General features: G+C 43.7%; 1 long non-coding RNA gene across 1 annotated transcript; it reads right to left on the reverse strand.

The window, feature by feature from the left end:
• Window positions 1–2370: 2370 nt before the first annotated feature.
• Window positions 2371–14943, reverse strand: LOC111773867 (uncharacterized). The gene is made up of 2 exons (XR_002808526.2): window positions 14788–14943; window positions 2371–2505 (listed from the first exon to the last, which is right to left on the reverse strand). It is a non-coding gene; the product is annotated as an uncharacterized lncRNA (long non-coding RNA).
• Window positions 14944–16533: the final 1590 nt, after the last annotated feature.

Here is a 16533-nt window from a genome sequence, read left to right on the forward strand (position 1 = left end):
CTCTTTTATTTAATGCCCTCTCTCCAATGACTAGAAAAGTGCCTGGTACACAGTCACGTCAGCGCTCAACTGAATAAGCTAGAGAGTTTCAGAACTTTACCTCCCCGATTCTTAATCTTTTGGCAGCAGCAGACCACTGTCTTGAAATAAAACTTCAAGTGGAAGTGAAAAAACACAAAATAGATAAAATGGAGTTTCTCGGATTGAAAAGGAGATGGCGTGAGGGATCCGCGCCCAGCTCAACCCACTCCTCTTGGCTGACCCTGTGAATCCTCCAGGCCTCAAACAGCACAGTTGGAAACACAAATAAGGTCATGTTGCAAAAAGGGAGGCTGACAAAGATGCCAATGTGGCCTTTCCTTCAGGAGGCATTTGACAAAACTCAACATAAGGAGGCCCCTTGGGAAAGTATTGGTGATAGCTTGGCATATGGATCGATGGAGAAGTTAAAATCAGGGCAACCTTTAGTTTATTATGCAGTGACGGAGGGCAGAGCAACCACAACCTGGACTGTCACACTCCTCCCGCCAACATGTCAGCACCCAGCAGGCTCTGACACTTCATAAATATTAATGGCCTTTGGCTCAGCAGTTTCTGAATATTCCTCAGTTTAAGCTCAGCCTCAACACTTCCCAGGGCAAGGAGCGGGGTTGAATTAAGATGCAGCCTTTATAAAATGTTGACTTGTATAAAATGTTGAGTTTAATTCTATTATTATTTTATCCTTCCAACCCAAACCTCAAATTTTGCATTTATATTGAGTTATCCCTGACTAGGTCCAGTGGCAATGTCACAACGTCCCTACCGGGACGCATCCCAAGCAGCCTTGATGATCTTCTTGCTCCTTCACACCAGCAGCTCCAACATTTGCCAAATCGAATTCAAAAGAGTAACGTGAGTTCCTGATGGAGGGCTCTCCCGTCTGCACCCTGGAGTCGCGCAGACCTGGGACCAAATTTCTGCCCTGTGAATGCTGCTGGTTTGGGCAAGTCACTCCGTTTCTCGAAGTCTCAGTTCAACAATTCTAAAGTGTGGGAAATAATACTTTCTTCAGTTTCCTATCACTATGGCAACAAATTATCACACACATGGTGGACTAAAACAACCCAAACTTACCGTCTACCACTTCTGGAGGTCAGAAGTCTGAAATGGGGCCCATTGGGCTCAAATCAAAGTGTTAGCAGGGCTGCATTCCTTCTGGAGTCTCCGACAGAGAATCTGTTACGTTGCTTTTTTCAGCTTCCAGAAGCTGGTCCCCGTTCCTTGACTCAGGGCCCCTTCCTCCACCTTCAAAGACAGCAATGGCTAGTCCAGTCTTTCTCACACTGTATCACTGACTTCTGCCTGCTGCTTCCATTTATAACGACACTTGTGATTACATTGGGCCCACCTGGATTGTAGTTATTATAGTTTAGCAGCATTTCTTTCTACTAAGCCCTAGAGTACTCACCGGGAAGGGTGTGACATCCTCCTGACCCTGAGTAACGTGACCGTGAATTTCCTTGGCTCTCAGCCACACCACGGTGCCATCCACTACACTTTCTTTTGATCAGTCATCGTCTCATGGATCCACAAGTTTAGCCACTTTTCCAGGTTTTCCATAGCTTCATTGAGCGTTAACATGTTACTGTAGCAGTTTCCAGAGCAGCCTCTGGTACAGGCTGGCAAATTTCCTCTTCCTTTTCCGTGATGTACCATATTGTCGACTCATTAACGTTGAACCCAAAGCCGATGGCACTAAAACTCGAACTTGAACAAAGCTCGTGTAACACACGCGTTTCCTCCATAAGGCACATCACAGCGTTCTTGAGCTTAGGAACGTGGGAGAGCATCTCAGCACTACACTTGGAGGCCACTTTATACAGCGAAATCACTAACAAAAAGCACAAAAATGCAGAAAACACGGGACTAAATAGACTGAGTAAAGGACACTTGTTTACATTATGAGAGCTGAAACAAGATGGCAAAGTGTCACCTTGTTCGACCTCAGCTGGGAACATGCATGTTGGCAGATTCAAATTTTTTTTGCCTCTCTGTTCACATCCATGAATGACCAGGAAGGTGCGGCTGATATTGATTCTAGAGTTACAAATAAATTTTCGTGAGCAAGAGAATTCACAAATTCAGAGTCTGTGACTCATAAGGATCGACTCTATCTGGTGTTTTTTTGGGGGAAATGGCTGGAGGGTTGCACTCAGCTGGGACAGTGCACTGGGCGTCTACATGTGGCCTCTCCAACATGGTGGCCTCAGGGTGATTGGCCTTCCCCCAGAGAAGTGGTGGCCGGCTGCGCCCCAGAGTGGGCATCTTAAGAGAACAAGGAGGAAGTTGCATGACCTTTCCTGACCTAGCTTTGGAAATGACACAGAGTCACTTCTGCCACATTTTATTGGTTACAAGAGAGGCGTCAGACAGCCCAGCTTCAGGGAAAGGAGAATTAGATGCCACATCTTGGTGGAGGAGAAGTTGCTATGTCCATCTTGGAAAACACCATCTGCCAGAGTGCTGGAAAAAAAAACAGTAGCTATTATTTGATACAAAACAACAACAAAAAATGTTTCAACCAAACGCCCACAAGTGTAGAAGTCATTACTCAGAAAGATTGCTTTTGTAATCATCTGCTTCCTCACAAGGCTCTAACAGCTGGTGAGCAGCTGAGAAGCTCTGGCTACACGTTTAAGGCAAAGATAGACAGGAGCTAAGGAGAGCGGGGAGGCAGCCAGAGAGTCACACGACCCAGGATTTTGAAAAAACTCCGAGTTCTTTAATCCAATTAGGACACAGTCTGGTCCCAGCCAAGTGGAGGAATTCACATCTGAACAACAGTGTTCCAGAACATTGGTTTACCCAGACGGAAGCACCTGAAGACTCTGTTAAAAAATATAAATTTGTTCAACACCCTGCCTTACATATATGAATCTGCAGGTCTGTCGTCTTTTTGACAAATACTCCAAGTTATCCCGGTGTAGCTACACGGACAGGTATCCTTCTCCGACCCAGGAACTTAGAGAAAACTCTCAGCTCCCACATTGTCACTCAGTTCAGCTCCTTCAGGAGTCACCAGAGATCGTGTTGAGACGCTTCTAGACCCACTCGCGTTCCCAGGAGGTACCGGGTGTCCCCGACTCTGTGACAGAGAGCTGGAGAGGACAATGAGACATGCTCCAATGTGTGAATCCTCTTTAAAAGCACCACCCTATCAGATGGGTATTGTGGTCTGCAGAATAACGCCTCCTGCAGAAGATGGCCATGTCCGAACCCCTGGAACTTGGGAATATGTTACCCTAGACCAAAAAGGGGAATTAAGGTTGCAGATGGACTGAAAACATGCCCCATGTTGTACTGCTATTAATTTATCACTCTGAAAAAAAGTCAACACAATGTTTGGCACATAGTCGGGGTTCAATAAATGGTATTACCATACCGTGACAGGGATGTGTCTTCATTCTGGTTGACTTTTATCTTCCAAAACTTTTAACTAAGCACTCAACTTTAGTAACAGAGTAGTTCATGCAAGAGAACTTTGGAGAAAGCACAGAGTAAGGGAATTAACAGAGACTTTGGGAGTTAACATGGAGTTTTCTGTGAACATCAGTGACCAGGAGTCTGCCTTGAGTTCATCCAGTTTCTATAATCACTTCCAATAATTTGTACAACCAAAAACAATGGAAACATTTGAACATACAACAAATGTTTACAACTCAAATCACAGACAAAGGGCCAATCTCTTTAATGTATAGAGAGTTCCTAGAAATCATTAAGAATAAGAGAAGGGGTCACCCCAGTGGCATAGTGGTTAAGTTCACGTGCTCCACTTCAGTGGCCCACGGTTTGTAGGTTCAGATCCTGGGTGCAGACCTACACATCACTCATCAAGCCATGCTGTGGCAGCATCCCACATACAAAATAGAGGAAGATTGGCACCGATGTTAGCTCAGGGCCAATCTTCCTTCACTCTCAAAAAAGAAAAAGAAAAAAAATAGAAACAAGTACAAATGACATGACATGAAGGATATGAATAGATACTTCAGGGAGAGGAAAATACAAAGAACTGTTGATGCAATGAAAATACACTGAGCCTCAACATAGTAAGAGAAAAGTAAACTAAAACTACACTGGAATTCAAAAGTGTAGAAAACTCTGTTGGCAAGGTTCTGAAGGAACAAGCACTTTGATACACAGCTAATAGGAGTGGAAGTTTGTACAGTCCAATTGGGGATTAATCTGACCCTATCTACCAAAATACTAAATCAGTCCCCTTTGTCCATCTATATTCCATTTGGGGAATTTATCTGACAGATCTACCCACAGAGAAATGAAATGACACTCTGCAGCTTTGTTCGTCATAGGCAAACATTGGAAGCAACCCAAACATCCATCAGTGGGGTACTGCTTATAGAGTGATATATCCACTTTGTGAAATACTAGAAAAGTGGGGGGAAAAAAAGGCATGATAAAACCCCCCAAAGTGACATAGAAACATCTCCAAGACACATTGTTAAGTGACCAAGGCAAGAAGCACAATGTGCACAGTATGCCACCTTTTGGGTTTCCAAAAAGAGGGCAGAAAATAAGACTGTATATTTATATTTGTTGTGTCAACTTAAAAGCAAATTTGCCTATTATTTTATATCAAAATGAGTTTATTCAGGAATAGCCAAGAGAATTGCAATTCAGGATGCACATGCTATGGCAAACCATAGGCAAATCTGGAAAAGAAAGAAGGGAGCTGCTTTTACAGAGAAAAAGGGGTATTTGGGGGGAGGGGGAGTGGGGGGGTGCTGTTCCAAAAGAAAGTCCATTGGTGGAAATAACAGTTCAGGGCAGCAAATGCTTCTCATTGGCTGAGCTGAGGCATTTCTCATTGGCTGAGCTGCAGCGTTTCTCATTGGCTGGGCTGTTGCCAGGTGGGGAGAGAAATCTTCCTTCAATAGTGAAGTCATTGTCCTTCCTGTCCAAGATGCCCGAGTCTGTCTCTTCCTGTTTGGAGTAATTGATGATGCGTGATAGGGCTTGAGACCCTCCCCGACAGGGCTTCCAGACTCCAGTTAAGGTTTCTTTCATTAATTTCTAGAGCTTGTATGTGTGCATGGAAGGTCTTTAAAAGGATCCATGAGATCTGAAAGCGAGGTTGGAAGCTGGCTGGGTGGATGACATGGATTGAGGGCACTTTTCTCTGTGTACCATTTTGGCTTCTGAATGTTGTTTGTAAATGCATTACTCACTAAAATTTTAATTAAATCAAAAGTATTATTTAGCAATTAAAATGGTTAATGTTCCAAATTACAAACAATAGATGTCTCCTCAACAGGACAAGGAGCATGACAGATGGTCTATCGAGAAGCATCTTCCTCCTCATGTAAAATATTAGCCTGGGAAACACACAAGTAGCTTGTTAGAGAGAAAACTAACATGAAAGTCGGAAACAACAACTATAGTTTAGAAACAGTTTAGATATGTTAGTTTTAGTTTCTGTTCTAAGTAAAATACATTTCAATTGTGGTATCGAGACATAAGAGAAGTTTATTGCTGGTTCTCAGTGTTTGTTTTTCCTGATTTTCTTCTTACAAAATAGTGTGAGATGGGCCCAGCCCCGTGGCCAAATGGCTAAAGTTTCACGTGCTCTGCTTCAGTGGCCCCAGTTCGCAGGTTCGGATCCCAGGCACAGACCTACTCCACTCATCAACCATGCTGTGGAGGTGTCCCACATACAAAAAAAATAGAGGAAGATTGGCACAGATGTTAGCTTAGGGCAAATCATCCTCAGCAGAAAAAAAAAAAGTGTGTGTGCCTGTGTGTGTGGCTTAAATAATGTCTGTAAATAAATTAATTGTGCTACTGTGTATTCATCATTCAAACATGTTAAGGACAGGAGAATTCTGTATGAGTTTAGTAGAAAAAGCTTACCAAAAAAGGACTATGATTCCACATGAAATACACTTTTTCTCAAATGTTTCTAATTGTACTATGTTTTGAGCATGAGGAATCTGATAAAAGCATAACTGTAATATAACAGGGTCAAAATGCATCAACGGTGGCAATCCTCATATATTATTATTCTGTGTTGGTCCCATAAGAAATTACCAGGTTTGACATATTTAGAACATAAGTCCAACACCAAATCATTCCCTTTCTGTTACCCAAATCTGTATTCTACTCATTTAGAAATAGTCTTTCCTACCTCTTCAATTAGTAAAAGGACCCACTCATTTATCAGCCACCTGGGACAGTTTTTAGAGCTAAACAAGACACTCAGTAATTATGCAGGGACAAAGTCCTATGCCAGGTTGCCAAGGCGAACGAGCCACTTTACCTGCTGTGGTATTCTTAATAAATGGGAACCGCAGAGTATTTATAAGGCTGGTTTGGTTGTAATAAATTGCATCTTTCCAATTATGCTACAAATTGCTTCCAGGGGGCTCGAGTTGAACTCTTTTCCGTAAAGGCACATTGAACAGGACTGAAGTGGTACCCAAACCCCTAAACTATCTAAGCGATCTAGCCACCTAAGTACCTCACTTTTGTCAAAACTAATGATGTGTCCGCGATGATTAACGACTGCATTGATAAACAAGATGAAGCCTTCCCAAACTTACTCTTGCTGTATTTATTTGAATTTGTGTCGCCTGATTCTTTTCCTGATCTGGAATTCATCTGCACTTAAAAAAAATTATTGTGTTACAGCTCTTTCTAGGAAAATAGCTTTAAATTTTCACTTCTCCCAATTCGAGACATAACGGATCTCACCAATGTGTAAGGCAGTAATAGCTCAGATGCTCTGTTCTTAGATTTACGTCTCCCAGAGCCAAGTCAATCACCACCAAGAAAGACTCAGCCCTGCTTGTGTTATATATACCAAAGTAATAGTTTTAGTTGTTTCACAGATTTTGTCAATTCAGTCTCTTCATGGAGACATACCCCAAATCCATTTGTCCTGTTTGAAAAGTGGGAATAATACTGTTATCATAGCATTGTTAGTCAGCCTTACACGGAGTCTTGGAAGCCTTGGAGGGCAGACATGTACCCTCGAAATTAGCTGCAGCATGTCACTGTATGTGCATGTGTGTGTGTGTGTGCATTTTTTCTCACAAAAAAATAGTTCATAGCAGGGGCGGGCCCGGTGGCATAGTGGTTAAGTTCACACACTTCACTTCAGTGGCCCAGGGTTTGCCAGTTTGGACCCAGGGTGCAGACCTACACACCACTCATCAAGCCATGCTGTGGTGTCATCCCACATACAAAATACAGGAAGACCAGCACAGGTGTCAGCTCAGCAACAATCTTCCTGACCAAAAAAAAAAAAAAGTTCATAGCACTCATCAAATTCTCCGAGAGGTTACCTGAGGACTCAGGAAAGGTTTAAAACAGACACAGCTCAGTCGAGAGGGCAACTTTCTTCTGGGCGTTTATTCTGGACAGATGTGTCCACCTAAGTGGAAACTTTGTCACTGGCATTTACGTGAACAGGGCAGCCTATGGCTCTACACACTTTCAGGTGGCCCAGAATCCTGGATTATGTTGCATTTGGCCCCTCCCGCCTTAGGCTGTTCATATGCGCCAAGTATACATTGCTCATTTTCCTCTTAATTTAAGCCTTTGCCTACCTGCCCCAGTGCACTTGCACACCTACTCAAGTGGTGAGATTAAAAGGGTGGAAACCTCTTTTCAATGACCTTTTCCTATTTTCAGATTTCTCCGGTACCAGAAAGGAGGCTCTTCCTGTCCACATCCCACCAACGCATCGCTGATAAATTAAAATCAACTTATTCTGCATACAGTAAACATAAGACTTGCTCTTCTAATATCTGTTTTGCCAGAGAATATTTGGTAAAGAGAGAAAAAAAACAGGTCCTTCTACACAAATGAAATGAAAACAAAATTCCCAAGAAATGCTCAGGATTCTACGAAATTCTAATCTTCCTTTAAATGTGTTGTGGCCTTGGATATAGTAAATCTTTATGGGAGGACCTGAGTTGGCTCATTAGATCTGGAGACGAGGACGGTTTGAGGACACTGCTGCTCTGGGTTGGAATACACTAGAAATCCTCATCAGCACTTGCCCAGCATGTTGAATCGTGTTCAGAGACCGTAAGCTGTGGTGATCCTGGGTCTGCTTCCGAATGAATGTCATGCAATTTTCTCTCTTACTTCATTAAAAAGCTCAGACTATCGGGGCCGGCTGGGTGGCGCAGCAGTTAAGTTCACACGTTCCACTTCAGTGGCCCGGGGTTCACTGGTTCGGATCCTGGGTGCAGACCTATGCACGACTTGGCAAGCCATGCTGTGGCAGGCGTCCCACATATAAAGTAGAGGAAGATGGGCATGGATGTTAGCTCAGGGCCAGTCTTCCACAGCCAAAAAGAGGAGGATTGGCGGCAGATGTTAGCTCAGGGCTAATCTTCCTCAAAAAAAAAAAGCTCAGACTATATCATCTGCCTGGGGAGGTCTTGAGGTACACCAGTTTCCACATACAGGGATGGCTTCCTTCTTCTCAGGGTGCTATTCTAAGAAGCAGACAAACTCAGGCCTTTCCTATGGACTTGTGCTGTATTTGGCAGTTTTATAGAGAATGTGCCCAGAACAACAAAAGCCTGTTTGCAGTTCTAGTCATTTTTTTCCCGGCCTTTGACCCTGTGGACCACACTCTGTTTTCTCCGCCCAGTGGAGAAAGGGTCTGTGCATCACACACTCGGACTTTTGCCCCTGTCTTTGAGGTGCATGCATTAGGGACTTAAAGCTCAGTGAATGCTGCCCCTTTTAGGCTCTGTCTCCAATCCCCAGGGGTTTGCCCCATTTTATGTCAGTAACTTTGCCTTTGCAAGCTTTACTTAGCCTTCTTTAAAAAAAAAAAAAAGAAAAAGAAAAAGACTATAATCAAAGCAGGGCTTCGTTGCCTTGGGGCAGGGGAGGCTAATTGGGAATTAACCCTCTTTGGAGCTCTTGGTCAAGGGCCAGCAACATCTCCACGGGAGTTAAGTCAATACCCAACGGCCTGCCTTTGCCCTGAGAACAGTGTGTGTGGTAAGGAAGTTGTCCCGTAATCGTAGGATACGAAGAAATGTCTGCTGCAGTCTAGACTGAAGCTGTTCTTTTTACTTCCACTTTAAACTATCTTCTGACTCTGCCGAGAGCCGAGAGACAGGAATCCATCTTCATTTGCCAGGTGTGTTTCTTATTCAGAGGACCACATATTTCATCTCCACCAGATTTCAGAAACATCCCGGTCCCCTGCCTCTTAATGACCATCCATGTGTCTTCCTATTAAATAGATCCAATTTCCGTATCTTCTTTAGCTACAAAATGTTTCAAAAGCGATTGCTTAGATGAACCTCATGGCATCCTATTGCAAATGACACGAAAGCCCAGAGCAGAGCTGGTTTGCTTTCTGAATCGGATCGCATAAAATTCTTAACCAAGTCATTTTCTGCTTTGGACAACTGTGTGGTATATCTCAGAATACACAAAAATAATAATATTTGCCAAACACAGGAAGGTAATTATTTCTGCCTTCCGAATAACAATATTTTATAAATATGTAACAACTTCACATCAAAGTCGATCTGACTATGTTTAAAAATCGAGGCTGCTATCCCTGGGTCCCTTCTGAATAGCCAGATGGGGGCTCCTGGGACACAGCGGGGAAAGACAGAGAAGTGACATTTATTGAGTCTCTCCTGTGCTTTGCGCTATTGAGTCCATTTAAAGCCCCAGAAGTTGGTATTACTATTTTCATATCACAGAAGAGGACTCTACGGCTTAAAGAAGTTCCAGACCTTGTCCAAAGTCATTCCAGCTAGCAGAGTCTAGATCTGAACGAGATTTGGCTCCCTGTGAGCCTGTGTCCCTGGATAAGGGATAAAGGACAGTCCCTGGGGACACACAACCTTGAGTAGGAAGCAACTTCCTGTGGAACAATCTAGCATGTGGCCTGGAAATTGGAGTACTAAGTAAATCAGAAAGAAAGGGAATCATCCAGGAAATAGCGGCAGAGGACTGTCTTCAGATATGACCTAAAGGTGGTCCTCAAAGGACATCTGGGCGGGCCTTAGTGACCCTGGTGACAGACAGGAGCTGGAAGAGGTCTGGTCAGAAGGCATTGGGACTTCAAGATACATCCAGGGCAGGAGGGACAGAGACAATGGAGTGAGGGAGCTGACTCATCCACACGCTGATCTGAACTCTGTCCGAGGGTCTGGAAAGATCGCACTGGATCCACAGACAGAACTTGGCAGAAGGTCTCTCTGGGAGCGTGCAGAGAAGGGAGGTGGGGGCAGAGGAGGGTCCGAGACTTGAGGAAAATCAATGGTATTGAGAAAATCAGAGATCAAGCTCAGAAGTGGCCCAGAGAGACCCTATGGGAGGAGCAGGTGCCCAGCTGCAGGGCTAGGATGGGAGGATGGTGAGGGCGCATGGCTGGGAGCATCCATTCCCGGGCACGGCTAGCACAGCATGACCTTGGACATGGAGCAGGACTGAGCCCTCAGGCACCGTGCCTCGGCCACTGCAGCTGCCCAGCTCTGAGGAAACAGGGACTGACGAGCATCCTCAGGATGGATGTGAGAAGGCACTGGAAGCCAGCTCAAAATGCATCCACTGTCAACGGGATGGGAAATTAGAAAAGAAATATAAATATCCTCAAACCAAAAAACAAACTAGGAGTCTGAGAATCAAAGTTGAGGCTTTTTCCTTTGGAAAGATGCTCCAGCACTCGGCTTTGTTTCATGACCAGGCACCCAGGAGGGTGGCTACAGGAGGACACTGTTTCCAGTGGTGGCCCCACCCAGCACAGCTACAAAGCACAGCAGGTATCTGAAGCTTGAGTAGAACTGTAACACATAGAATTGAGAGGGTGGAACGGATTCCAGGTCTGGAAAGAAAATGAACAGAGGCGAAAAGTTTGGAAAACCACAACAGGTGTTTGGGTAACAGGGAGCCAAACAGCTCTTCAGGGCCGGGCTGTACCTCTGGAGGACCAGAGAGAGGTGCAGAGAGGGCACGTGGCCAGGGCAGGGTGGCTCTGAAGACATCCTTCTCAGCCATCACATCCTTGCCTGAGGCTGGGCAAGATGCTTTCACCTGTACCGTTGTGAGACTGAATCATAAGCAAGGTGAGCCAAATGGGAATCTTTCCCTGCTCTCCGTCGACAAGGAGACAGCGCCTCCCCCAATTAAGCATGGCATCTGCTGAATCATGAGGTCTGAGCTTCCCTCCAAGCGAAAGTGCAGATGCTGCTCCAGCAATCCCCAAGCGGCAGGAACTTGGGAGAGGGAGTGGGGAGGCTGCATCGGGTGCTTCCTGAGACTATTTCTGGACAGGATGCAAAACATCAGCATGCCAACATCTGTTGTTGCTTGCAACCTCTAGGCAAGCGTGTTTTGGAGATGCTTAGAAAGAAAGAAATCTTCCAAGTTGCTTTAAAGGAAAATTATTGACTTCTCTCTGTTGTCTGACACAGAAACATTATTTTCTCCATTTTTCTCTTTTCTGGTGTTTATGATTTGTTGTTTTGTTCCGTGACTACTATTTTAATTTTAGGAGCTGCTTTTAAATTTGCACACGTGAAGAAATAGAATTAAAGAGGTCTTCTCCTCTGCATTTCTAACACTCAGCTGCTCTCTTGCCTTACCTGTCCAAATGCATTGACCTTAATCCTCCAGACAGTTCCCTCTGTTTCCTAACCATTTTCTCTCAAAATTCTGAGGACACTACCCCATTGCCTTCTGGGTCTTGATTCTGTGGAGAAGTCTGAAGCCAACCTGATTTTTGGTTCTTTGGGGGTTACCCGATTTGTTTTTGTTGTTGTTGTTGCTTTTACTTTTTTTCTGTTTGTTATGGGTCTCTTCTTCATGCCTCAAAGATGGAAGTGTCACTTGCCAGGTCTAGATGTTGGGCTCTTTTTATTAATTCTGCTTGTTTTTAATGAATCTTTTCAATTTGAATTTCCAATTCTTTCTTTAGCTCAAGAAAGTTTCTATTTGTTTAAGGCTTCTTTTCCATTTGTTCTAGACTTTCTAACATGGACATGGGTCTCCTCGAACTGCCATCTGTGTCTGTTTTTTTCTTCTCGTCAATTTCACTCCCTCATCTTTTTCACATCCTTGACTTTCACTTTTAGGTACAAGGAGAATTTCTCACGCATGTCTACTTAACCGATCTGATTTTCTGCGGCATTGAATTTGTTACTTGCTGCTTCCATGTAGGATTTTAAATTCTGCTTTTTGTTTTTCATCTCCTCACATTTTTGCCAGATCTCTCTGGTCTTTCTCCATGACTGCCTGCTCACCTCGCACAGGTGCAGTATCTTCCAGAATGGTTTAAGGAATAACGGTAGAAAACTTGTAACCTTTTCTCCTCTCTCTTACAGAGCTCTATTTCATTGGACAGCATTTGCTCTGGGTTCTTTTGAAGCAGTGTGAGGCATTGGTAGTGATTCTTCTCTACAATGTTGCTTTATAAAGCTAGTAAATTTTTTCTGTCTTTGTTAATTCTCTTGAACAGTAGTCCGTGATTGTTTATTACTGGGAATCGGCATGGACTCTGACACATACTGTTGGAATCCCTTCCAGATTCTTTGCACTCAATAAAATTGAAAACCACTTACAGAGATTTAGTTAGCCAGATCAAGTATGTGGCATCGTGTAGAAACTAAGGAGGGAGCCTGGACCAGTGGCTGCAGCAACACGGAGCATCACTCCAGTACCAGGCAGCTTCTTCCTCTGTCCCTTTTGATACCCAGCAATTAATATTAGAGCATAAATCCTGAGACTTTTGCTCCCAAAATATTCAAAATATCTTGACTTATGAAAGCAAATTAAAGAATAGTATGATAGTCCACCACAACCACAGATTAAAAAAGAAACATCACGTGATCATGTTAACACATGCAGAAAAGACATTTGACAAAATCCAACACACATTCATGATAAAAAAAAAAACCTCAGTAAACAAGGAATAGAGGGGAACTTTCTCAACTTGATAAAGACTATCTATAAAAACCTACAGCTAACATCATAATTAATAGAGAGAAATTAGAATCTTTCTAAGTAAGATCAAGTACAAGGCAAATATGTCCCCCCTCACCACTCCGTTCAACACTGTACTAGAAGTCCTAGCTAATGCAATAAGGCAAGAAAGGGAAATAAAAGGGATACAGATTGAGAAGGAAGACATAAAACTGTCTTTGTTTGTAGATACAGGGGAAGAAGAGAATTCCTCTACCCTCTCTAGGTCATTCCGGCTGGGCTATGAAGAAATTCACATGAGACAGAATAACAGGAGAAAAACAAACAAAGCTTTATAACATATATACATGGAGCAGACCCAGGAAACTGGGTAACTCAAGATAATGGCCAAGCTTCCAGCTTAAATATTATCTTCAGCTAAGGGCAAAGGAGGATGTTGGGGTAGTGGTTTGGGATTTCAGAGGGGAGGAAGACAATTGACATGGAGATGGAAATGCAAATATTTGTTAAACAAGTTTTGCTGGGCCCAAAATGGGCTTGTTGGTGCCATTCTGTCATGTCACATCTATTTTACATCATACTATAGCTATCTTATGGTATTGGTTCCTTCCTGGAACAGGCCTTCTATGTTAAATTCTTTTAGGCAGTTTGGGGGAAGGTCAAATGTTCTTCCTGAGTCTTCTGAGTCTTTATTGTCTTCAGCTCAAAATAATCTGCATACCAGAGTGGTGCATCCTGGGGCAGCCTGCTCTGAACCCCATCATAGAAGACATGAAAACCTATGTAAAAAATCTCAAAGAATCAACCAAAAAACTCCTGGAACTAATAAGTGATTATAGCAAGGCTGCAAGACACAAGTTTAAGTAATACTGTAGTATCCAACACCATATTATCATACTATAAAGGGATAATATGGTGCACACTATTTTGTGACTTGCTCTTTTCACTTAATGGCATACCTTAGACATCTTGCCATTTCAGCACATGTAAGTCATCTTCATTCTTTTTCACGTGTGTATAGCATTCTATTAGATATCAAATTCACTTACCCAGCCCCATCCTGAGGGTATTTAGGTTGCTTCAGGATTCATTGGTCGGTTGGTTAATTTTTGCTTGCAATATGATTTCATGAATCACCTTATTATTTCCCTATTCCCTTGAATCTTCTCAAAACACAAATTAGGGCTTTTACAAAATCTCCAAATGCTCACTTTTGCAAATGAATTTTTTAGAATAACACTGTTAACAATAGTCACCTCTGAAAAGTAAGATCAGAGAGAAAGGTCATGTGGCAAGAATGTGATAATATATTTCACCATGTATCTTTTTCCGCTATCAAAGTTTTTACAGCTAAATGTAATGAATTTTAATTAAAACGTAAATAAGCAATGCTGCAACAATAGTCGCACAAACTGTTTTTCTTCTTTAGGGCTATGTCTCCGGGAAAGGATCTAGAAGTTAGATTACTGAGTGAAATGGTATGCACCCCAAAGTGTTGTACCAACTCTCACGGCCTAAAGAAATTTGAGAGGTGCAGGATTCTGCATGTGGTTCCCACCATCAGGAAAAAAAAAAAAAAAAAATGGAAGCAGCCGTATATAACTGAGTTTGGTCTCAAAGTGAAGGTTTCACCGATGCTAGTGTGGAGGATCTGGTCTTAAAATCCATTAGAAAATAGTCAATTGGTGGAAATGCCGGAACAGGTCCTGCATGACGCCTAGTTGTAGTTCTGGATCAAAAGGACAAGGTGAACGCTCTGAGGTGAGCTTACAGAAGCTCAGAGAGGTTACTGGTGCGTTAAAGCGTGGCAGAAAGGTGACATACCTGAGAAGTCCAGCTCAGGCGTCGTTCAAACAGCGCTCCTACTTATTTCTTGGAGATTCTCTCTGTTCCACCCTTTCCTGTTTCTGGCTTTGCCCCCCAGCGGGCTTCTCAAGGTCACAAGACGGCTTCAACCGCAGTCAGAGATGCAGCTTCTCCGCTCACATCCAGAGGGAGAAAAACAAATTGCTGAGCTTTGCGCTGATTGGGCCACCCTGGAACCAATCACCGTGGCCAGATGACTGATATGCAGATCAGCTTTGACCAGCAGTTACCGGAACCAATCTCACTGGCAGGAGGAGGAGCAGGTAACTGTAATTGGCTGAGGCCATTCGAGACACGCCCCTAGAGCCCTGGAGGAGCCAATCCCAACCAAGCCTCGGCGACTGCCTTAGCAAAGCAAGTCACCAGGCATGGAGGCGAGAAACCCACTCTGGGTACCACGTCAGAATCTTCCGTGGATGGGAAGGAGAAAAAGACCACCGTGTGCTGAGAGCCTACGTTGTGTACTAGGCACTGAGCAAGAGGCTTTTATTTTTAGTCTAATCTTCAAAACAATCCTTTGAGATAGGCATCGCTGTCCTATTTCAGAGATAAGGAAACTTCAGCTCAGAGAGTTTGAGTGTTTTGCCTAAGGTCACACAGCTAATATGCATCAAAGCTTATCTCACTTAGATATCATATGTGCTTGGTACAACTTGCTAGTGATTCTGAAATCCGTCCAAGTTCAACATGATAAATATATTTTACATCCTATTCCTTTGAGGTCTTTCTTTTTTGGCTATTGTTCAAAAGTCATGTGGAGTATTTGGAATATATACATATATGGTTAAGACTAAAGTCAGAAGGAAAAGCAAAGACCTGTTTTGTGTGTTTCAGTTAAGCATCTTCTGGCAGTTGAAGTATTTGGTTTGTGTTATGAGATGCTGGCCTAGAACCAGATCACAGGACTGAATCATGTCCGATGTAACGTGCGTCTTACAGAGCGGTTAGGTGGTCCTGCACTTTACCGTATGAAATCAGATCTCTGCTCCTGTCCCGAGGGAGCAGCTATGACCTCATGAACTAGGGGCTTGGATGCAGTTCGAAGAGCTGAGAACAAGTTATGAAAACCCAGGCAAAGCAAACCTTGGGATTCCAGAGAAGTCCCCCAATATCTCCCGGCCTTGCTAAGACCAGCTCTCTGTGGAACCTGGTGAAGAAAACCTGTGCGTCCAGGTTTGCACTTTCCCCGTGAAAGAAAAGGGATTGTCAAGCTATGTAGCCTCTGGGATGGTGGGTCTTCCAGAACATCCGTTCCCAGGAGGGACGACATGGAAGAGGAAATCCCACACTCCCTGCGAACTTTGGGCTTCCTGCTCTCTAACTGGCGTTTGAGATTGGACCAATAGTCCCGGATTGCCATTCTGGTTGGAGGGAGGGAGTGCGTGTGTTGGTGGAGGTGGGTGCCTGGGTCTGCACACAGACACACGCCCCCTAATGTGGATGGTCGTGACCGGGCAGTAGGGGAGCATTCCTGTGCAGCCAGAGAGGGCAAGTTTATGGGTCCTCAATTCTCTGTGCTCAGGAGTCGTAACTCGAGTTAGAACCTGCTGCCTGTGAAAGAGGAGTTATTTCACAGATCTGCGCATCTGAATAACAAATAAACAAAGACAAAGACGAAACGAAACAAAGGCTCGAAGTCCTAATATTTCACTAAGACCCTTCTTCTTCAGAAAGACTATGTGGAAATTATGTCGTTGGGATAAT

This window comes from Equus caballus, chromosome 6 (genome assembly GCF_041296265.1).
Source record: "Equus caballus isolate H_3958 breed thoroughbred chromosome 6, TB-T2T, whole genome shotgun sequence".
NCBI classification, from domain to species: Eukaryota; Metazoa; Chordata; class Mammalia; order Perissodactyla; family Equidae; genus Equus; species Equus caballus.